General features: G+C 36.9%; 1 long non-coding RNA gene across 6 annotated transcripts in view; it reads left to right on the forward strand.

Moving 5' to 3' along the window:
* LOC141386154 (uncharacterized) overlaps positions 1–25000 on the forward strand; it is a 263034-nt gene that overhangs the window by 119247 nt on the left and 118787 nt on the right. For 5 of the 6 annotated variants that reach the window (XR_012407498.1, XR_012407496.1, XR_012407495.1 and 2 more), the window contains exon 3: positions 19682–19743. This is a non-coding gene — a long non-coding RNA (uncharacterized lncRNA). Of the gene's footprint in view, positions 1–2161; positions 2323–19681; positions 19744–25000 lie in introns of all 6 variants that reach the window. The other variant, XR_012407499.1, reaches the window with a different exon arrangement.

The raw sequence follows: 25000 nt of genomic DNA on the forward strand, positions 1-25000 counted from the left end.
GTGTGTGTGATGTTGATTTGAGTTTGTTTGGCCGTCAGAAGTTTGTCTGTGTGTTTAATGTGCGTTCAGTGTGTGATATTAGGGTGAATCGGGGGCATTTTAGGGTCACTGCTTGTTCTGGTCAGCAAGTGTCAGTCATGGGTGACTGTAGTGCAGGGGTCAGAGGTCAAGAGTGTGTGTGTGTGCGGTTGAGGACGGGTCAGTGGATTCATCTGCTCCACAAAATCTCATTTTACACTTGGCCTCAACTTCAGACCAATTACAATCAACAAACTGCCTCATTGATCCGTGTGTGTGTGTGTGTGTGTGTGTGTGTGTGTTTGTTCATTTTTTTTTAGATAAACCACAAACATCAAATATCCTCTACTTGGAGGCTTTTTTTCAAGACACTGATATTCAGCTTAAAGTGACATTTAAAGGCTTCACTGGGGTAATTAGAGTAAAGTAAGAGTAATTAGGCAAGTTATTGTATAACAGTGATTTGTTCTGGAGACAATATGTTTAAATATATTAATATCTGAAAGGGGGTTAATAATATTGTCCTTATAACTGATTTCAGTCCAGCCAAAGTAAAATAAATAATCATTTCTCCATGAGGAAAATTATTATAGAAATACTGTGAAAATGTCCCTGTTCTGTTAAAAATCCTAGCTGATGATGTGTAAAAGATGCAGAAGGTGGATTTCTCTGCTGAATCATCTGTTGATCTGCATCAATCATCACCAATACTGCAGAAGACCAACTGGAACCAGCATGGACCAAGATTCTCAGAGAGATTAGTCAAGTTTGGTGAAGGAAAAGTCATGGTTTGGGGTTCATTCAGTATGGGGGCGTGCGAGAGATCTGCAACATCAACAGCCTGAGATATCAAGACAATAGTGCAGCCCATTACATTACAAACCACAGGAGAGGGACAATTCTCCAGCAGGATAGCGCTCCTCATACTTCAGCCTCCACATCAAAGCTCCTGAAAGCAGAGAAGCTCAAGCTGCTGCAGGATTGGCCAGCCCAGTCACCAGACATAAACATTATTAAGCTGATGATGAAGGAGAAGATGTTGAAAATGAACACAAAGACTCTTGATGAACTCTGGGATCCTGCTAAAGGCTTTCTTCTTCATTCCAGATGACTTTATTAATCAGTGATGTGAGTCAGTGCAGAGATGTATGGATGCAGTCCTCCAAGCTCATGATGGAGTCAGACACAATATTCATTCTGTCTCCACTGCAGCAGGACTTTATATTCTATACTGGACATTATTTCTGTTCAGTGATGAGACTTTAGTCTGAGCAGAGTCAGAGCGCACTGTCCTCATCAAATCATTCATAATCAAGACATGATCAGATTTTATTGAGCTCAAGTAAGCAAAATCTAGAGGCCTTCACCTTTCATATGAGACACTTCTGACACCAAATCATCAACTAGAAGTCAACTTATTATTAGCTGTTCCTAAAACTTGAATAGGCCACAATACATTTGTCAGGTGGTATATACTGTATATATATGATAATAACAATATTAAACATTATATGTATATAATAAGAGCAGTTCTATGTAAATGTCAGCCTTGCCATGAAAAAAGTTTTTGCCAAAGAATTTGTGCAGGCTTGTATATCACAGTGCTTTAAAAATACTCAAAATGCCTCTGTCAGTGTTTTCAAACTATTATATTTGATTTACCAAAGTCACACAAGTAACAACTTCACATCCGTCACATCCATAACAGAGAGATGTCACATGTATAATGAAGCCTTTTTCTCTTAAATGCAAGAATGTCCAATCAAATAAAATCCCTCATGTTTGTTTTACAGAGAGTCGACTCGTGTGCTTTTGATTAGCATTGTTTATTTTGGGTTGTGCAGTTTAATACACAGACTTTCTACATAGTATGTTGTGTTCTGTACACTCGCTTTTTTTTTTGTAAGGACTTTTTTTATCACTTCCATACCGCATGTTTATTTTCCCAATATAAAATATAAGAAATGTTTACAGATGTGTACACAGGGTTTAACTTGTTTTGAAAAATATAGAGATGCTTCAATGTAATGTTAACAAATACTTCCTCTGTCGGTTTATGTTTTGAGATTTTGCAAATGCAAATGTCACATCCATAACGCTGGAATTGCTCATATACATATCTCTCTCTCTATTCGACCCCTAGATGATCTTAATCCAGCATTTCTATGATTTTGCCAATCATATTTTCAAGTTTAGGAAAGAAGCTACGGTGGCTGCACGAGTCTTTTCATTGTTTCACACACATCGCTCAGCGCCATGGACACCACCAAATGATGTTAAAAAGTCACATACTGTATTTATAAGGTATAATTCACCTAAAAATGTCATTTTTGTCTTTATATAATGCTGTATTTGCGGCTGGGAAATCACGTGACGTGAGCTGCTGACTGTGAGCTGTTATCACAGAGGGCGGGCGCACGCGTACTTAATGATAGATGAGCGCACGACTACCTTAGTGAACAGAACCTGCATATGCTGTGAGTAACAGGTAATAAAGTTGTAAATAATATTCAGTTTGTGATCGTTTGAGAGCCGCGTGCGAAGTATGAACAGCACACTGAAAATGAAACCGAAAGCGTGCACATCATTTCAATAATCATATCACATTTAGAGTTATAACTGCGGCAAGCATTTGATATGTTTTTTCTTTCATAGTGAACCCACAGTTGTGCATGAGAATATGTGTTTACTGTGTCAGTATAACTACTCCAGCTTATATAATGTTGATTTTACCAGTGAATTAAATGGTGTAATAATGTTCTCAATGACAGATTGCAAGCATAGGCCTATATATCAAACATAAATCAACATCAGAATTGTTCAAATTAGAACAGAATTATGTATAGAAACCAGTACACCTACACATAATATTAATATTGTTGTTTCACCATATGCTTGAGAAAAAAACAATAACAATAACCGACTCATATTAAGCTTTATTTTACATTTACAGAATCGTGAGAAAATCGTGATCTTTATTTTAAGCAAAACAATCATGATTCTCATTTTAGCTAGAATCGTGCAGCTCTAATATATATATATATATATATATATATATATATATATATATATATATATATATATATATATATATATATATATATATATATATATATATATATATATATATATAATAGTTTTAATTGCTCATTTCTAATAACTGATTTATTTTATCTTTGTCATGATGACAGTAAATAATTTTGTTCTAGATATTCTTCAAGACACTTCTGCACAGCTTAAAGTGACATTTAAAGGCTTCACTAGGGTAATTAGGTTAATTAGGCAGGTTATGGTAATTAGGCAACTTATTGTATAACGATGGTTTGTTCTGTACATTATTGGAAACAAATGTAGCTTAAGGGGAATAATAATATTGACCTTAAAATGGTGTTTAAAAAATCAAAAACTGCTTTTATTCTGGCGGAAATAAAACAAATAAGACTTTATCCAGAAAAAAAAAATATTATCAGACATACTGTGAACATTTCCTTGCTCTGTTCAACATCATTTGGGAAATATTAAAAATAAATAAATCTAAGAGGGGCTAATAATTCTGACTCCAGCTGTAAATAAATGTATTCTTTATGTAAAATGCTTATTATGGGTCAGGTTATGCTTAAATGTTGATTCAGCAGTGAGTTTAGTGTGGTACAGTATATTGTGTGTAACACACACACGTCTGTCACTGCTGTGGATCTGACTAACCATGTGTGAGTTATGACTGAGAAGCGTTATTTCAATTTATATCAGAGAAAACATAATCAAAACTGCCCATGAATATGACAGGCTCAGTCAACTCAACATGAAGAAAACACACCCGTGTGTGTGTGTGAGGACAAAACACACACATATACACATGTGCACAGACTTAGTCAACCCAACATAAAGAAAACACCCATGTGTGTGAGTCTGCACAATGCACACACACACACACACACACTGACATGCGTGTGACTGACAGCGTTGTCAGAGGATCAGAGCAGTGTACTGTAGATGAAAAATAAGCCAGTGGTTGTTCAGCGAGTGTGTGTCAAATCTGTGGATCAGCACAGACACTCAATCTGAGCTCCACACACACATTACCTGACTCTCAGTGTGTGTGTGTGTGCGTCCTCTCATCTCATCCTGTCATCCACTCCTCTCCTTTCAGAAGAGCTGAAGATACATTATATATGACACAAACTGTACGCTGGCGTTGACAGATCTGTATTGTTACTGAAGCTGCATTAAGGATCTTTCAACTTATATTAAACACTTATTGAACACAACTAAAACACACATTTACTGTAGTTTAACACTGTGTTTATGCTTCATTCTGCTTCATTTCTTTTAGATGAGTGTGTGGATGCATGTGTGTGTGTGTGTGTGTGTGTGTGTGCAGTAAATCAGCTTTAGGTGAGCACATGTGGCTCATGCATTAGTCAGTAGGTGTGTGTGTGTAAGTGTGCCATTATCTGTCTTGTCAGAACTAAACCGAGATGAAACGCAGCACTTTGTGTCACAAATTTTTACATTCAACTTAGATCAGAAAAACACAAACATCTGCGCAGCGGTGACCCCGCCGACCCCTGAGATCCTGACAAACAACACACACACACTCCTGCATTTACTCCCGGTCTGGTGCAGAAACACACACTCCTGCATTTACACTCGGTCTGCAGCAGAAACACACACTCCTGCATTTACACTCGGTCTGCAGCAGAAACACACACTCCTGCATTTACACTCGGTCTGCAGCAGAAACACACACTCCTGCATTTACACTCGGTCTGCAGCAGAAACACACACTCCTGCATTTACACTCGGTCTGCAACAGAAACACACACTCCTGCATTTACACTCCATCACAGATTCAGCATCTCAATTGGGCAAAAACGGCCACCAACATAATGAAAGGGGAGTCAATTTGCCCAGAGCGCACTGTAAAACACCTCTATTACTGCACAGTTTCTGCATTTTCTGTCTTTTGTGTTCATTTGCGGTGGTGAATTGCATTATGGGATGTCGATCTCTGCTCTGTCCACTATTAAGGTTGAAATTTCAACTCTACAGTTCAACAAAGTGACTCTTACTGACATTTTAGTAGTATGAAATAATATAATGTATAACAAATGAGAATATCCAAAGTGTTCAAAATAACAAACAACGCACTGGCAGGATGTTTGCAGCATGATATACAACACCAACTGTCACACAGAGGCGTTTTTAGGGTGTGTGTGAAACAAGAAAAAATTAAATGATGGCTCAGTCGACGTAGCACTATGGTGCAAGGTGCGTTTATTTACAGTGCAAAAGTGTCCAATCCAAAAATCCAAAAAAATAAAGTAGACAAAAAAAATAAAAATAAAAATTATATATATATATACAAAAATAAACAAACAACAAAACAAACAAATAAAGACAATAAAGTAACAAAATAATTATATACAAAATATTTTCTATCCAGAATTATCAAACCAACCATTCGCCACTACTCACACCTTCTATCTCCAACGACTCCCACCCTGAACTGAGCACAAGTCACTCTATTTATAGTGAGTGACTCCGCCCAGTTTGGATTAAACTTTATTGAAGGTAAGTATAAGGTAAGTATGGACATAAACAATCTTTCAGGTAAGCATTTCACACTTTCATACACTTCATTTGTATTACTATATAACTTAAAACCAAAATTATTAAATCAGCATTTTCACATGTCATGAATACTGCTTTTTTCATTGTTTTCCCATTCTTTTCATCCCCCACATAAAACACATAGTCTCCCCCGGGTGCCCAACCACTCAGCGCATGCGCAGCGCATCACTGTGCATAAAATGCTGCGCATGACCTTTTTGGCCCCTTTTGCCTCCCGTAGCCGCGATTGCGCAACCAGGAAGAGAGACGCAACAGAAACGCAACGAGACGAACAAACACAAACACAAACGGACACACAGGTAAGACAAATGTATGCGGTGTGATTTATGGCGTGTCAGAATATGCAAGGATTAATGGAGTATATAATGTGTTTGTGCGTGTATGTGTTTTTATTACAGCGCAATCTCCCGTGTGCACCCGGTAGATCGGCTGGTGGAGTGAAGGTAAGTTATGTGTGTGTGCGTGAATATGTGGGTGTACAGCTCTGCCGCAGGCCAGTGACAAACTCCTTTGTCACACCAACCCACACAACAAAGCACTAAAAACTATTACAAATGTTCATAAAAGTCACTATTTACAACTTTTTGTCACAATCACCCGCTAATCCTTGCAGATCGTCACTCATCTGTCACTGAACTGGACTACAACTACCATCATGCATCTCACACACACACCAGTTCCTGATTCCCCATGATTACCTAAACACAGCTTGTAACTTATTATAGACTGAACACCAGGACTTATATATTTACCACACACACTAACACACACACTTTGCTGAGTCTTGTTGTAACATTCCGAAGTGTTTCTGTGTCTTGTTTTTCCTTGCTGTGTTTCCTGACTCTCGCCTTGTGTATTGGTATATGGCCACAGCAGGGCTTAATTTGTGCTGGAACACGAATCCGGCACCTCATTTTACTGATCCCCCTCCTCAACCGCCCTCCTCCTCAGTCTGACTCTTCTGACTCCCCAATGACTTTCTTGTGACTCTCCAACCCTCTTCACTTTCGTCCGCTACAACCCCCCCCCTCTTCACTTTCATCCTTCGTCCACGACACTCCATCGTCATCAAACTCTCTACCCTCTTCCACTTTTGTACGCGACACCTCGGGTAACACGCTAAATCTGTTACCCTGTTGCCACAGTGGAATGAACTGCCAATTTATCCAGCACGTTTTTACACTCATACACTACAGACAATTTAGCCCATCCAATTCACCTGTCCCGCATGTCTTTGGACTGTGGGGGAAACCGCGAGCACCTGGAGGAAACCCACACGAACGCGAGGAGAACATGCAAACTCCACACAGAAACACCAACTGACCCAGCTGAGGCTCAAACCAGCAATCTTCTTGCTGTGAGACGATCGTGCTGCCCACCGTGCCACCCTATAGGAATAGTAAAAACCTATAATCACTTTTGAGAGAGAGTGTGTGTGTGTGTGTGCTCAGTGTGTGTTTAATGCATGCAGCAGACCTGCACCTGTCAACATGCACCAGCATCCCTCGCTCTCCTTCATTTATTCACAGCAGCTTAAAACATTACGGCGAGCGTGAGCTGTTTATTTTTAGCTCCAGATTATACTGATTTTATTCAGAGCCACTGGAGACGTGTTACCGAAGACACATTAAGGATCTCTTCCTACCTGACTTGAAGCGTAAAACACACACACTCGCCAGTTGAACACTGCTTTGCTGTGTGTGTATTAGGAATATTGGGTTTTTCCATCTCTCAGGAAGCACATCTCCAGCATATGTTGAACCAGCGATGTTTTTCCTTTCAAATTTATGCAGAAAAATGTCAATTAACCATATTGTAGCAAAAGATTCAAAGTAGGTCGGCACACTGCCACTTTAGCTCTCAAAAAATTTTATTAGTCATAACTACGTTTCCGTAGTGTTTTTGTAATTATGACTAATAAAATTTTTTGAGAGCTAAAGTGGCAGTGTGCCGACCTACTTTGAATCTTTTGCTACTTATGTTTGTTTTTTGATCGTGCACCTGCCTTCAAGTTTTTTCTAGATGTGCGCACATTTTTGTTTTTTGCAAAATTAACCATATTGAACACCATCTTAATATTTTAATTGTGAATTCTTATCATTTAACTATAAACATTTGCATATACTGAGTTGTGCATGCTCGATTTCCTCTGCATCTCTAAGCGTCTCTGCATTTCTGTCCTCCGTCATCAGCCGTGCCTCGTTGTTCTGCGCTTCGAAAACAGACAAATGAAGTCTAATTTTAATGATCGCGCGGCTCTCCTTCAATGATTTGTTCTTTATTCCTCTGGCGGTCAGTATGGAGGAGTTAAGTGATCATCAGTGGTCACTCTGTGCTGGGAAACGGCCAAACACAACATCTGACCAATAAAACAGCACAGCCATAAACAACAATTTCCCACAAATGGAGAGCAATGAAGGACACACACACACACACACGCACACACACACACACACACACACACACACACACACACACACACACACACACACACACACACTCTGTCGATGGAAGGTCACCTCACCAACCCCCAGCACTTAGCCAATGTGGTAATTGTATCTCTTGGACAAACGTCCCACCTGACGGGCAGTGTGTGTGTGTGTGTGTGTGTGTGTGTGTGTGTGTTTGTGTGTGCTCGGTGTGAGCTCTAACATGATGTGACATGCAGAGCAGCCGTCGCAGGTTTTTAATAAATGATTCAAGCGTGTCAGTCAGTGATGAAGGTAATGCTGCTCGTCCTCTCTGATCCTCCACACACACATACACACACCGTCCTCGTGATCATCTCTGTGCAGTGATCTTGTGTGTTTTAGATGTGTAACTGCTGCACACATTGTTTTTAGGACTGTAGTGCTTTTATTATTTTTGTTAGTAACTCTTTGGGTCATAATTGACTGTATAAACTAACTAACACTACTAGATTCATTCAGTTCAGTTCATCTACATTTCCATGGCACTTTTACAGTGTAGATTGTGTCGGAGCAGCTGAACACAGATGTACTAGTACACTGAAACAGTGCCAGTCAGTTTTTTTAAGAGTTCAGTTCAGTGTGGTTTCATTTTCACTGCTGAAAGTTTAAACACTGAAGAGCAAATCCACTGTGCAGCTCCACAAGCCAGTGGCAACACCAGTTGACCAAAGTGAAGGAAAAATCCTCAAGAGAAACCAGACTCATTTCTCCTCTGGCTAAACATCCTGTGCAGAGCTGCAGTGTAGGCAATGGAGACTGGAGAATAAACTACTGAAAGTTACATAGTGGAAGTTGGGTTTTTTGGGTAGGATTAGGGATGCAGAATAAGATCACACGGTATTACTAATGGTTAATATCTTTATTTATTTTATTTATTTAATTATTTTATTTATTTATTTTCTTTTCTTTTTTATTTAATTTATTTTCTTTATTTTCTTTCTTTTCTTTTCTTTTATTTATTTTCTTTGTTTGCTTCTTTTCTTTCTTTTTTATTATAATTTTTTTTCTTTGTTTCTTTGTTTATTTTTCTTTATTTTCTTTATTTTCTTTTATTATTTATTTTCTTTTATTTTCTTTTGTTTTTTTCTTTATTTTTAATTTATTTTCTTTATTATTTTCTTTTCTTTCTTTTCTTTCTTTTTTAATTCTTTCTTTTATTTATGTTCTTTATTTTCTTACTTTAATTTATTTATTTATTTATTTATTTATTTTCTATCTTTATTTTTTTATTTATTTGTTGTCTTTCTTTATTTATTTCAATTTTCCTTCCTTCTTTGTTTTTTCTTTTATTTCTTTTATTTATTTTCTTTCTATTTTCTTTAATTTCTTTATTTCTTTATTTTCTTTTTATCTTCATTTTATGTATTATTTTCTTTCTTTCTTTATTTTCTTTCTTTTCTTTGTTTCTTTCTTTTATTTCTTTTCTTTCTTTCTTTATTTCTTTTTTCTTTCTTTCTTTCTTTTATTTTCTTTGTTTCTTTCTTTTATTTTATTTTCTTTCTTTTCTTTCTTTCTTTTATTTTTTCATTTATTTATTATTATTTTAATTTTTTTATCTATTTATTTATTTATTCATTTTATTTTTTTATTTCTTTATTCCTTTATTTATGCATACTTACAAATATACATACATACATACATACATACAAACATACATACATACATACATACATAAAGGGACAATGTACAACATGACATGTTATGCCAGAGTTAGTTATAAAGCTAATTTCAATCTTTAGTCCCTGGGCAGGATGTTGTAACAAGTTTAACAGTAAAAAAAATAATACAATATACAATACATCATTGTTCAGCCTGTATAAACCTTTTGCCACCACTAACTTTAGAAAGAATTGAGTAAATCCAATAGTTTGTTTTTCTCAATCTACTTTGGAAGTAAATGGTGACAAGTTTCCAATGTTTTTCAAAATAACTACTTTGGAAACTCATGAAAGTCTGGAGAAACTGAGTGTATGTTCATATTTAGGTGAAGTGTTTCCCTTTAAGAGTGACTTGCGCTGCGTCTGTAGATGTGTGTGCTGTGGTCAGCTGCACTGATGCATTAGAGAACAGCGTCTCGCACGTCTTTAAGACAACTAAACTCTCTTCACAGGAAACATCAGCGCAGCATAATGCTTTCCTCTTCAGCCGAGATCTAATTAAAGCTTAACTCAATTAAAGTCCATTAGAGGACATTAGCGAGGTGAAGGAGGAGCGAGAGTGTTCCTCTTCTGATTTAGGGACTCTCCTCTCGCGCTAATACATCTCAGATCCAGAGCAAATGTCGACTCGTGATTGCAGAATAAACATCATGTGAGATGCTAATGGAGAGAAAGCGATGCTCTTACCGGCCGATGTCTCGCTGTCTCAAACTTATTGACCTCTGTCCCCCCGTCATGAAAATCAATGCGTTTCTTTGACCTCCTTTATTTATTTCTGACAGGAGGAAGCGTCTAACAAGAGCCATAACTCTGCATTGCTCAGATTACGCTCTGCTTAACTCTTCCCTGTCAAGTGCATGTGCTGTATGCAACTCTAACAGGTCAAAACAAGAACTCAGCATTGGGTTTGTCCATATTTGACCCAACATTGGGCTAAAACAACCCAGCATTTTTTGAGTAAACATTTAGGTTAAAATGTTTAATTTAAGAGTAATTAAAAAAATAAACCAAGGATTGGTTTGTCCAAATTTTACTTAAAGATGATTTACAACAACCCATTATGCTTTAGAGGCTAAGTTGAAGTCCAAAGTTGCTGACTACATCCAAGAAAATGCTGAGTTGTTGTACCTCAAAGTTGGATCCAATATGAAACTAATAAGCTGGATTAAAACTTAATAAAGTTGAAATGAACAACAAAAAATAACTCAATGTTTGGTTTATATATTTGACCCAACTTTGGGTTAAAAAACTAAAATTTCAAACTAAACCTTTGGGTTAAATGTGTCATTTAAATTTAATTGGAAAAAAATACTCAAAGTAGAGTTTGTTCATATTTGACCCAAAGTTGAGTTACAACAACCCAGAATGTTCTTGCCTAGGTTATAGTCAAAGGTTGCTGTTTACATTCAAGAAAATTCTGGGTTGTTGTAACTCAACACTGGGTCAAATATCAACGAATAAATCAGCTGGAATAAGTGTCATTTAAGCTTAACTGGAAACAAGAACATTGGGTTTGTCCATTTTTGACCCAACATTGGGCTAAAACAACCCAGCATTTTTGAGTAAACATTTAGGTTAAAATGTTTAATTTAAGAGTAATTAAAAAAATTAACCAAGGATTGGTTTGTCCAAATTTTACTTAAAGATGATTTACAACAACTCAGCATGCTTTAGAGGCTAAGTTGAAGTCCAAAGTTGCTGACTACATCCAAGAAAATGCTGGGTTGTACCTCAAAGTTGGATCAAATATTAAACTAATAAGCTGAATTAAAACTTAATAAAGTTGAACTGAACAACGAAAAAATAACTCAATGTTTGGTTTATATATTTGACCCAACTCTGGGTTAAAAAACAACTTTTTCAAACTAAACCTTTGGGTTAAATGTGTCATTTAAATTTAATTGGAAAAAAATACTCAAAGTTGAGTTTGTTCATATTTAACCCAAAGTTAAGTTACAACAACCCAGAATGTTTTTACCTAAGTTAAAGTCAAAGGTTGCTGTTTACATTCAGGAAAAATTCTGTGTTGTTGTAACTCAACGTTGGGTCAAATATCAACAAATAAATCAGCTAGATTAAGTGTCATTTAAGCTTAACTGGAAACAAGAACATTGGGTTTGTCCATTTTTGACCCAACATTGGGCTAAAACAACCCAGAATTTTTTAGTAAACATTTAGGTTAAAATGTTTAATTTAAGAGCAACTAAAAAAATAAAACAAGGATTGGTTTGTCCAAATTTTACTTAAAGATGATTTAAAACAACCCATTATGCTTTAGAGGCTAAGTTGAAGTCCAAAGTTGCTGACTGCATCCAAGAAAATGCTGGGTTGTTGTATTTCAAAGTTGAATCAAATATTAAACTAATAAGCTGGATTAAAACTTAATAAAGTTGAACTGAGCAACACAAAAATGACTCAATGTTTGGTTTATATATTTGACCCAACGTTTTCAAACTAAACCTTTGGGTTAAATGTGTCATTTAAATTTAATTGGGAAAAAAATACTCAAAGTTGAGTTTGTTTATATTTTCAGCACAATCATGTCAGCAAGACCAAACGTTTGCATAGCAACTGCGAATAAAAGCTCGGTTCAGTTCGCTAGGATCTTCAATCATCATGAAATGTGATCAAGAGTGAGTTTCACATGTTTAAAATGTTTTAAAACAGAGCACGTGTGTAATGAAGTACAGCGATTCACTTCAGCTTTACTTCATCAGCACAGCCTCATGTCAGAACAATTATAAAAGAAGACGCTTCAATCCCGGTTTGTGGACGTTAAATCAGGTTTATTTTGTACATAAACATAACAGATATTAACACAGCAGTGGAGGTTAGCCTGTATCCTGGCACATATGTGTGCAAAAACAGTGCAAAGCTAAGCGCTCTTCATGTCTGTGTGTGTGTGTGTGTGTGTGTGTGTGTGTGTGTGTGTACGTGTTTTTGTGACTGTCAGGACACAAATCTGTATAATGACATGGGTATGACACAGGTATTACAAAAAACAGGTGAAATATGGAGACATTATTGACGTTCTCATTTCTCAAAATGCTTATAAATTCCCCACAATGAGTTTAATCAGAGAGTAAAGCTGCACACTGACTCCTGTGATGGTTGGGTTTAGGGGTGGGGTGGGGTGAGGGCAGTATAATATACAGTTTGAGCTGTATAAAATGAATGGAAGTCTATGTAATGTACCCACTATTCACAAAAAACATGTGTGTGTGTGTGTGAAAGCACGCAGAAAGGTAGGTAGAAACAGTAGGCGGGGAAGACTCGCCTTAAAGGCGCAGTACGTCAAAACCACCCCCTGCTGGAAAGATGTATAAAGCAGGATCTTGTAAAAAGTATAATGAAAAATCTGATGGGTTTTTGAGCTGAAACTTTACAGACACATTTTAGAGATGCAAAAGGGGTAACATAGGTGCCCTTAAACTTAAGTGCACTTTTAATCCAGCTGATAGTTTTGTTACTGTTTGACCCAACATTGAGGTACAACAACCCAACATTTTCTTGAGTGTAGACAGCAACTTTTGACTTGACTCTAAAATATGCTGGGTCGTTGTAACTCAAGTTTGGGTCAAATATGCACAAATGCAACTTTGGTTTATTTTAAATCTAAATTATACATTTTACCCAAAGGTTTACACTAACAAATGCTGGGTTGTTTTAACCGAATGCTAGTTCACATATGGACAAACCCATTTTTTTTAGTCAAACTTAAATAACACTGTATGAGTGTGTCTGGAGAGAGAGTGTGTGTGTAAGACTGTGTTTTTGTGTGCATGCGTTTGTCCGTGTGTGTGTGTGTGTATGTATGTATGTGTGCTTCCGTGCATGTATGTGTTCGTGCATGTATGTGCGTGTGTGTGTGTGCGTGCGTGCATGTGTGTGTGTGTGTGTGAGCGGAGCACCTGTCCTCTGGCCGCCCCGCTGCATTAATGCTGATGATCACAGCACAGCGGTGAAGAAGAAGAAGAGTTATATGAGCTGTGTGTGTCGCTCATTAACATCACACTAATGCAGCGTCCTGCAGCTTCACACACTCTCACTACTATAACTATAACATGCACAGCCACCCGTACACACCGGCGAAAGGCCACACACACACACACACACACCATAAAAGCTGTTTTCCCAACCGCTGCTGAACCAGAACCTCATTATCATTAACCCCGAACCCTCAAACTGATAAACACACACCACACAACGACAAACACAAGCCGTCCATTACTCACTCCTGAAGTGCTCTGAGATGTGTGTTATTTATTACAGTAGATGTTTGACATTTAAGACATGAAGAGAGGGCGGGGCATACAGTAGCTCCTCCCCTTTATTTAAAAAAACAGCCAATAGTGCTCCGTTTGATCATAGCTCTGCCAGTGAGAGCAGTTGAGATGCAGTGCATTGAACCAAATGCAAATGAGAAGGGGGCGGGGCATGTCAGGCACTGGAGAACATTTGATTGGTCAGAAGATTTGATGGGAAACTGAAGTATGAGGTGATGTGAATGATCCATTAAGGTGGAAAAGCTGCAAGCTTTAGAGGTTTATATCAGGGTTATATTTCTTCTGGAGCACACTAGGCTGGCACAGTGGCTAGCACACAGCAAGAAGGTCGCTGGTTCGAGCCCTCGACCTTTGTAGAGTTTGCATGTTCTCCCCATGTTGGCGTGGGTTTCCTCTGGGTGCTTCGGTTTCCCCCACAGTCCAAAGACATTCGAAATACTGTTGACTACTTGAAATTAAATAACTAAAGTGGCCGTAGTGTATGAGTGTGTGTGTGCATGGGTGTTTCCCAGTACTGGGTTGCAGCTGGCAGGGCGTACGCTTTGTAAAACATCTGCTGGAATAGTTGGTGGTATGATGAATAAAGGGACTAAATTGATGGAAAATGAATGAATTGAGCACACTACCTTATAGTTATGCCTAAAACTAGCAGACGAAAACTGACATCTAAAAAACTTAATTGTTATTTCATGGGACCTTTAAAGCCAGAATTCACACAAAAAGAGGCCTTCTGTCCTTACAAACCTCTGCAACCTTTAAAGTATTATTATGCAGATGATTTACCAACAATCCAACACTGTCTGAATCCACAAAACTGCTTAAAACCATTGTCATGCACAGTGATCAGCAGAATTGAGTACAGCCCATATGAATATTTTCCTCCATTTCCCAGTGAATATAGGCGATGTATTTTGGTGCATTTAAACAAGACAGATGAATTAAACAGATATATTTATTAAAATATTTGAATCATTAAACACATTTAGAAATTGAAAGATAATACAATTAAGTTCAAGCAAAATATTGCTTAACCTACAAAACTTCAACTAATTTCTTTCCTCTTTTTTGCTTCTCAGATGATAGTCTATGGTAAAATATTGTAATAATGTATAGTAGCACACTGCCAAAAAAATGCTTTTCTTCCTGAGAGTTGTCTTGTTTCTAGTCTAAATATCTAAAAATTCTTAAATTAAGAAGCATTTTTTAGACGAGCAAAACATTTAGTCCTGTTTTCAGAAATGATGAGTCAAAATAAAGTGAGTTTTTCATTAAAACAAGCAAAATAATCTTGTTTTTTCTTTTGACCTAAGATGATTCTGCTTAACCCAAGAAATATAATAGCGACAGAAATGTTGCTTAAAAAGTCGTATTGCGAGTTTCAGTAAAATGGTAATATGTGTTTTATTCTATGACATTTCTTCCAAATTTCAAATAAAATTAGTTTGTTTAGGTGTCCTCTTTTCAAAAGCTTAGATTTGTTATGACTGAAAATCTGTGTTGTTAAACCAACATAGCTTGTGCTTTTAAAAATATATATATATAAATATATATTAAAACAATGTATATTTGCATTTACAAAACATGATACTGTTTTTATTGAATTGATTTTTTTTTTTAATTGAATTATTCACCCCCTTCGAATTTTCTTTTTCTTTTTTAAATATTTCCCAGATGATGTTTTACATATTCAGGAAATGTTCACATTATGTCTGATAATATTTTTTCTTCAGGAAAAAGTCTTATTTGCTTTATTTTGGCTAGAATAAAAGCAGTTTTAAATTTTTTAAACACCATTTTAAGGTCAATATTAGCCCCTTTAAGCTATTTATTTTTGATAGTCTACAGAACAAACCATCGTTATACAATACCTTGCTTAATTACCCTAACCTGCCTAGTTACTCTAATTACCCTAGTGAAGCCTTTAAATGTCACTTTAAGCTGTATAGAAGTGTCTTGAAGAATATCTAGTCTAATATTATTTACTGTCATCATGACAAAGAGAAAATAAATCAGTTATTAGAGATGAGTTATTACAACTATTATGATTATAAATGTGTTGAAGAAATCTGCTCTCGGTTAAACAGAAATTGGGGAAAAAATAAACTGGGGGCTAATAATTCTGACTTCAACTGTATATATATATTTTTAGAATTGGCATAAATAAGCAGTTTTCTGTGTTTTGTGATTCGTGTTTTTATTTTTCCACATTCATTAATTATTGTGAATTGCATTATGGGAGCTTGATCTTTCCTACAACAACATTTAACCCTGGAAAAGCTGTGAAAAGTGACCAACATCAGAAGCGGACAGAGCAGAGATCAGCATCCCATAATGCAGTCCACAACACAGCGAGTGAACTGAGCACTTCTACACGTTCTCCTCCGTTTCTCTGCGATTATTCATTTGGTTTTCTGAATGTCGTCTCTCTTGATGAGGTTAATAATAATAGATGAAGAGAGTCGCAGGCCCTCATTTCTCTCGCTGCTGATCTATGACCAAATACTCAGTGTTTTACTGAACGTTACCAGCGTAAAGGTTAATATGACAAGGGCCGATTACTCTTACAGGGATCATCTTCAACACTAGCATTATATTTGTGTTTGTTTCTCTGAACTGTGCTGATAAATATTTCCATTGTAAACGCTGCACATACATTAATGACAGCAGATCCAAAACACACAGTGAGAGTCCAGATCATCACAGAGAAGTGGCTCCAGATGAGAACAATAATACAAATCATTATAATTGCATTAATAATAATAAATATATATAGTGTATAACTATTCCAGCATATGTTTTACGCAGCAAATGCCCATTCAGCTGCAACCCAGTACTGGGAAACACCCATAAACACTCATTCACACTCATACACTACGGCAAATTTAGTTAATCAGTTCCCCTATAGCGCATGTGTTTGGACTGTGGGGGAAACCGGAGCACCCGGAAGAAACACACACCAACACGGGGAGAACATGCAAACTCCACACAGAAATGCCAACTGACCCAGCCGGGATTTAAACCAGTGACCTTCTTGCTGTGAGGCAACAGTGCTAACCACTGAGCCACCGTGCTGCCCTATATTATATTATATAATTCATTCATTCAATTTCTTTCCGGCTTAATCCCTTTATTAATCTAAGGTCGCCACATCGTAATGAACCGCCAACTATTCCAGCATGTGTTTTAAATAGAGGATGCCCTTCTAGCCGCAACCCATACTGGAAAACGCCCATACACACTCATTCACACTCATACACTACAGTCAGTTAAGTCAATCAATTCCCCTATTGCGCATGTGTTTGGTCTCTGGTGGAAACCTGAGCGCCCGGAGGAAACCCACACTAACACGGGGAGAACATGCAAACTCCACATATAAAAACCAATTGACCCAGCCGGGACTCGAACCAGCGACCTTCTTGCTGTGAGGCAACAGTGCTAACCCCTGCACCACTTTGCAAATTTGCAGAGAATATGACCATACTAAATTGTTGAGTAAAAAAAAAATAAACCCAGCGGTTTGGGTTGTCAATTTGACCCACAATTGGATTGAAATAACCCAATAAAAATGTTAAATAACAAACAAAAAAGTGCCTTTTAAAAATCATTTATTTCTTAATGTTTTCATCTGCAAAATGTTCTTGTACAAATATACACTCTACAAACACTTTCTGTCATATGCACACACACACACACACACACACACACACACACACACTAGTGTCCAGGGGCTCGTTTGTCTTTATTAGGTAACTCCTCTCATTTCAGGGGCACTTGCATAATTATCATTAACTATATATTCAAGAGGGAGCAATCAGTGTGTGTGTGTGTGTGTGTGTGTGTGTGTGTGTGTGTGTGTCTGAGAGTCTCCTGATGGCCTCTAAATGAAGCGTCTGATGGACAGAAACACGTCTTTGTCCAGAGTCGCAGCGGAGAGCGAAGAGCAGAGCATCTGAACCCTTCATCAGGACACAGAATTAAAGGAAAAGAGAAATTAAAAGTTGCACAATTCACCATTAAACCCTGTCGACTTTTCAAAACTATTGATTTTATTCAGTGTGCAGCAGGATGCATTGTAAACGGTGCTATTTCAGTATTTTTTATATATACAACAATTTATTATTATAATTTGTTATTTTTTATGTTGTGTTATTTTATATTATTTTTGTATTTTTATTTTTATTTATTCAATTACTGTTTAATTTTTTTTGATTACTTTATTTAATATTTTATATGGATTTATTTTATATTATTGTTTTAAATTAATGTTTTTACTTTATTTTATTGTTTTATCTTATATTTTAATTTATATAATTTATTAATTTTTGATTTTATTTTATTATTTATTTTAATTCATTATTATTATTTTATGTTGTTTTATATTATTGTTTTATTAATTTATTTTTTCATTTTTTATTTTATTTTTTGTTTTACTTTATTTTTTTCTTTATTTTTTATTTTGTTGTATTTTATTTTTTGTTTTATTTTTATTCTATTTAATCATTTATTTAGTTCATTACTATATTTTATTATATATTTTTTTAAATTTATTTAGGTTTATTTATTAATTTATTTGTTATTTGACTTTATTTTATTATTATTTTTGTTGCTTTATTTTGAATTAGTGCCTTATTTTTTTATTTATTCATGTATTATTTTATTTTATTATTTTACTTTGATTTTTATTATTATTTTATGTTGTTTTTTATTTTATATAACTGTTTTTTATTATTTTATTTTATTTTATTTTAGTTTAGTTTAGTATCCCTATTTATTAAGTATTCCTAACCTGTTGCGATGACTCTTTAGGGAAGTTTTTTGATTGTAAAGTCCTGCATTTCTCTCTGTGATGTTTGCCGCATCATGATCTTGGTTTTCTGAAATAACTCAATGATTGATCCTGTCCTGTTTGAGCGTGTGAGTGTGGTTTTATAGTGGCTGTGTCTGCTGTCTGATTAGTATTCACACACACCTCACTCCTGATGGCTTTGCTTTTGTTTGCTAATTATGGTCTGATTGCTCATTAGATGTTGTGTCTTGGTGTCTGTGTGCTGTAAACAAGCTCGCCTGCATCTGCTTGTACACAATCACATCCCATAATGTCAACCAGCAGAGAACACTGTTTATGATCAGAACACAAATCTCCAATGGACACACACACACACACACACACACACATGCAAACACTTGTCTTCATTTGCATTTAAAGTCAGCTGTTATGTTTTAATTACATCACATTGCAATGGACAAACTCACACACACAAATGTCAGCTGACTTGGTAGGGACTAGAACCAGTGACGTTCTTGCTGTGAGGCAACCGTGCTAACCACTGTGCCACCCATCTAGGAAAGGAGGAGGAGTAGGGGTGGAAGGGGGGATTCTTCAAAATGAACATGGCTGTGATATGGACCTTATGGTATTTATAGTGGCTTAGAAGTCGTCTGATTGGTCAATCATGAATTGGATAATGCGAGGCTGGCTGCAAGCAATCATAAGCACGTGATCCTCTCGACATTAGTTTATAAATAAACTTTACTTGTATTTTTTCTTTATTTTTTAAAATTTGTGCAGTTTTATTGAATCTCAATTGTTTTGTTTAATTTGTTTTTTCTACAGATGGCAGAGTCAGATACTGAAAATGGATTCCAGCGTGACCAACATATTTAACACCGTGTAAGGTAAGAAATAACTTAATATTAAATGTTCAAACATGTGTTTTGGATAGAAATAACTGCAGTGAAAGATCGACAGTAGCATCTGGTTATCTCAATCCTGGAGACTGTTCTGGGATCAGTAGTGCCGAAGTCAAACACTCTTAGTTCTGCTGAAGTGTTGAAACACACACACACATACACACACACACACATATAGACACACATATTTAAATTAAATTATAAATACATTTTTATTTATTTATTTTTGACATTAAATGCAAAGGCTAATTAACAACACAAATTCAAACATAAAATCTAAAGTAAAATTAACAATAAATATGACCTTACTTAAAGAAACAAATATAAAAAATAAACAAACAAACAAATATATAAATAAGTAAAATAATAATAACAATAATAATAATAATAATAATAATAATAATAATAATAATAAATAAAATACTAAATAATAAATAAATAAATAAATAAAATAATAAATAAAATAATAATAATAATAAATAAAATAATAAATAAATACATAAATTTAAATAATAATAATAATAAATAAAATAATAACAAAATAAAATAAATAAATAAATAAATAAAATAATTAATAAAAAATTGAATAAACAAATAAATAAATAATTAATTAATAATTTAATGACTGACAGTGACATCCTTTTATGCAAACTCTTACCTTTATTTGTCAAAAATCTGCACTTTTAAGTGAGAATGTAGATTATTAAACTAAACTCGAAAATTCCAAACAGAGGAAATGTTCAATAAAAACAAATAATTAAATTACTTCAATCAAAGAGGTTGAAATAAATAATCAGTTTTCTTTCCTAATTCTTTAAGACCCATTAAAAATGTTAATGTGCTGGCTCGAATAAAGAGACTGAAATAAATAAATACTACTTTTCTTTTTTAATGTTTTAAGACTCTACTGTCTTTGCGAGCCTAAATCTGCCCCCGAACAGAAAACTTTGGTGCGTCTCAATTTTGGAGACTGTTCTGTGATCAGTAGTGTCAAACACTCTCAGTTCTGCTGAAGTGTTGAATCACACACACGCGCGCGCACACACTCATACGGCTATGATGTGGCTATGAGCAGTAATGACTGGATACTCTGATTTGAAGGGCCCGCTTGATGACAATCCCATTTTCTGTGTAATTTCATGCTTGTCTTCTTGAATGAAGATATTGGCTGCTGCGCGGCGTCGGGTCAGAGGCGGCCGCTCGCCGCCGCGTGTTTCCTCTGTCGTGATGAAAAGTAATTCATCATTTACAGCCCTGAATTCTGCCACTTTCTCCCCGCTCGCTTCCTCTCTGCGTCTGGAAACAGCTCCGGCGGGTCCCTGCGGTCCTGGAGGAGGGGGTCCGGCTGAAGGAGATAAATAGGTTTATTCCGGCGGCGGGTCTGCACACACACTCGGGCCGCTCCTGATGGAGTTTGTCAGGCCGCGTCCTCTGGAGCTGTGCCTCTGACCGTTCGGGCCGCAGAGAGAGAGTCTGCGCCGGCCAACGGAGCCAAAAGAGCCACGCAAATTGATTTTTTTGACTCTCAATTCCTGCTTGAAATCTCTTCTGAGACGTTTCTGACAGCACCGAGACCATCGGCCAATCACGGCCTGCCGTTTGTTTGAACGTATTGAAACTGACCGTTATAAATGACCTCTGACCTCTCTGACAAACTCAAACACACTCATCACAGGTGTTGGTTTACTTTCATTTCACAGTGTGTTTCATTACATTGAATGTCCCCGCAAGTATAGCAATACCAGTTATTTTTAACTTTGTGGGGGCATTTTTTTTAGTTCCCATCAGGAAAACGGCTCATAAATCAAACATTATGAAAATGTAAAAATGCAGATTGTTTCCTGTGAGCGTTGAGTTTAGGGGTAGGGTTGGGGTAGAAGACGAATGCACAGTCTATACAGTAGAAACATCATATCTGTGGGAAGTCCCCATAAAGTTATCGGTACAAATGTGTGTGTGCGTCACCAGGCAACGCAGCCATGCAAATAATTTTTTTGACTCTTAATTCCTGCCTGAAATCTCTTCGGAGACGTTTCTGACAGCACCGAGGCCATCGGCCAATCACAGCCTGCCGTTTGTTTGAACGTATTGAAACTGACCATTATAAATGACCTTTGACCTCTCTGACAAACTCAAACACACTCATCAAACACTCATCACATGTGTTGGTTTACTTTAGTTTCACAGTGTGTTTCATTACATTGAATGTCCTCACAAGTATAGCAATACCAGTTTTTTAGCCTTGTGGGGACATTTCTATTTGTTCCTGTCAGGAAAACGGCTCCTAAATCAGACAGATTGAAATGTTTTGAAAGTGTAAAAATGCAGATTGTTTCCTGTGAGGGTTGAGTTTAGAATAGGGTTGGGGTAGAAGACACATTTTTGTATTTGTGTTTTGTATTCATTACATAAAATGTCCCCACAAGTATAGCAAAACCAGAATTTATTTTTTTTTTACCTTTTTTTGTTCCCCATGAGAAAAACAGCTCATAAATCAGACAGCTTGAAGTATATTGAAAGTGTAAATATGTAGATTTTTTCCTGAGAGGGTTAAGTTTTATTGGTAGAGAGAGATCATATATACATTATGTTCAGTATAAACATCATTATGTCTATGGGATGTCCCCATTAAGATAGCTGAACAGGTGTGTTTGTGCCACCAGAGCCACATAAATAGATTTTTCCTTCTCAATTCCTGCTTGAAATCTCTTTGGAGACGTTTCTGACAGCTCTGAGATGATCAGCCAATCACAGCCCGTAGTTCGTTTGAACATACCGATGTTTATGACCTCTGACCTCTCTGCCAAACTCAAACACACACTTCACACACTCATCACATGTGCTGCATAATAATTATTACAATGAAAGTGCCATGTTTAGCAATACCAGTTAATTTTACTTTCTAAGTGTGTGTTTGTGTGGCTTGTATTCATTACAATAGGGGACTAAATGTCCCCACAAGTATAGCAATACAAGTAAATTTTGAACTTTTTGGTCTCCATGAGGAAAATGGCTCATAAATCAGACAGAATGAAGTATTTAGTAAATGTAAAAGTGCAGATTGCTTGCTGTGAGGGTTGTGTTTTGGGGTAGAGAAAGAGATTATACAGTCTGTACAGTAGAAACATTATTACAGCTATGGGTAAAGCACTTGAAGATAGCTCTACAAGTCCGTGTGTGTGTGTGTGTGTGTGTGTGTGCATGTGTGCATGCGTGCGTCGCCAGGCCACCAGAGCAACACAAATTGATTTTTTCCCTCTCAATTCCTGCTTGAAATCTCTTCGGAGACATTTCTGACAAGGCCGAGACCATCGGCCAATCACAGCCTGCGGTTCGTTTGAACACACTGAGACTGACCGTTATACATGACCTCTGACCTCTCTGCCAAACCAAACACACATCTCAGACTCTTACCACATGCACTGGTTTACTGTAGTTTTACTCTGTGTGTGTGTGTGTGTGTGTGTGTGTGTGTGTGTGTGTGTGTGTGTGTGTGGTTTGTATTCATTTCAATATTAGGACCAATTGTCCCCACAAGTATTGCAAAACTAGTATATTTTAACCCTATTCGGTCCCCATGATGAAAATGGCTTGTAAATCAGACATAATTAAGTATTTTGAAAGTGTAAAAATATGTATGGATTGTGTTCATTACAATGCGGGGACCAAATGTCCCCACAAGTATAGCAAAACTAGTCATTTTTTAAACCTTTTTTGTTCTCCATGAGAGTTTAGGGGTTGGGCCAATCACAGCCTGTGGTACGTTTTAACACATTAAGAAAAATTATATTTGACCTTTGACCTCTCAGTCAAACCAAACACACACCTCACACACTATTAATTTATCACTTTAATATCCATGTAGTGACCAAATGTCCCCGCAAGTATAGCAAAACCAGTAAATGTTGACCCTGTTTGGTCCCCATGATGAAAATAACTCATAAACCAGACAGAATTAAGTATTGTGGAAGATTGTTTGCAGTGAGGGTTGTGTATAAGGTTAGAGAGAGAGAATATACAGCATGTACAGTAGAAACATCATATGCATGAGGAGTCCCCATAAAGATAGCTGTACAAGTGTGTGTGAATAATTCTGCCCTCAGCTGTATATCGTGACCAGCATTATTTCATTTATATCCATGTATTGCACAGCCCTACTCTACATACCATGACTAACAATTGGCTAACAAGCACACTCTGTAACCAACACACTCTGTAAGTAACACACACTCTGTAAATGACGGCCTGCGTCCAGTGCTCAGACCACACGCAAATCACATTAAACACACACACACACACACACACACACACACACACACCACAGCATAAATCTCCTTAACTACAGTAACCATCAATAACCATCAGGCTAGAGCTGTCGATCAGCGCTAATCACACACACACACACACACACACACACACACACTGCATCACATCAGACAGCTAATGACGCTCGTTTGTGTCCTTTAATTGCACTGTTGGGAGTTTCTCCAGATGTTTGACGTGTGTTCAGCTTTTATTGTGACATGCAGGAGCAGCTCAGCTTCATCTCTCACCTGTGACACTGAGAGAGCCTACACACACACACACACACACACACACACACACACACAGAGACAAGAAAACGCACTCTCACACATACACAGACACACACACACACATTTATAGACAAGACTACGCACTCTTACACATGCACACAGACACACACACACACACACACACACACACACACACACACACACACGCACACACACACACATACAAGGAAATGCACTCTCACACATGCACACAGACACACACACACACATTCATAGACAAGACTACGCACTCTTACACATGCACACAGACACACACACACACACACACACACACACACACACACAAGAAAACGCACTCTCACACATGCACACACACACACACACACACACACACATTCATAGACAAGACAACGCACTCTTACACATGCACACAGACACACACACACACACACACACACACACACACACACACAAGAAAACGCACTCTCACACATGCACACACACACACAGACACACACACATTCATAGACAAGACAACGCACTCTCACACATGCACACAGACACACACACACACACACACACAGACAAGAAAACGCACTCTCACACATGCACACACACACACAGACACACACACATTCATAGACAAGACAACGCACTCTCACACATGCACACAGACACACACACACACACACACACACACACACACA

Source organism: Danio rerio, chromosome 6 (genome assembly GCF_049306965.1).
Source record: "Danio rerio strain Tuebingen ecotype United States chromosome 6, GRCz12tu, whole genome shotgun sequence".
Taxonomy (NCBI): Eukaryota; Metazoa; Chordata; class Actinopteri; order Cypriniformes; family Danionidae; genus Danio; species Danio rerio.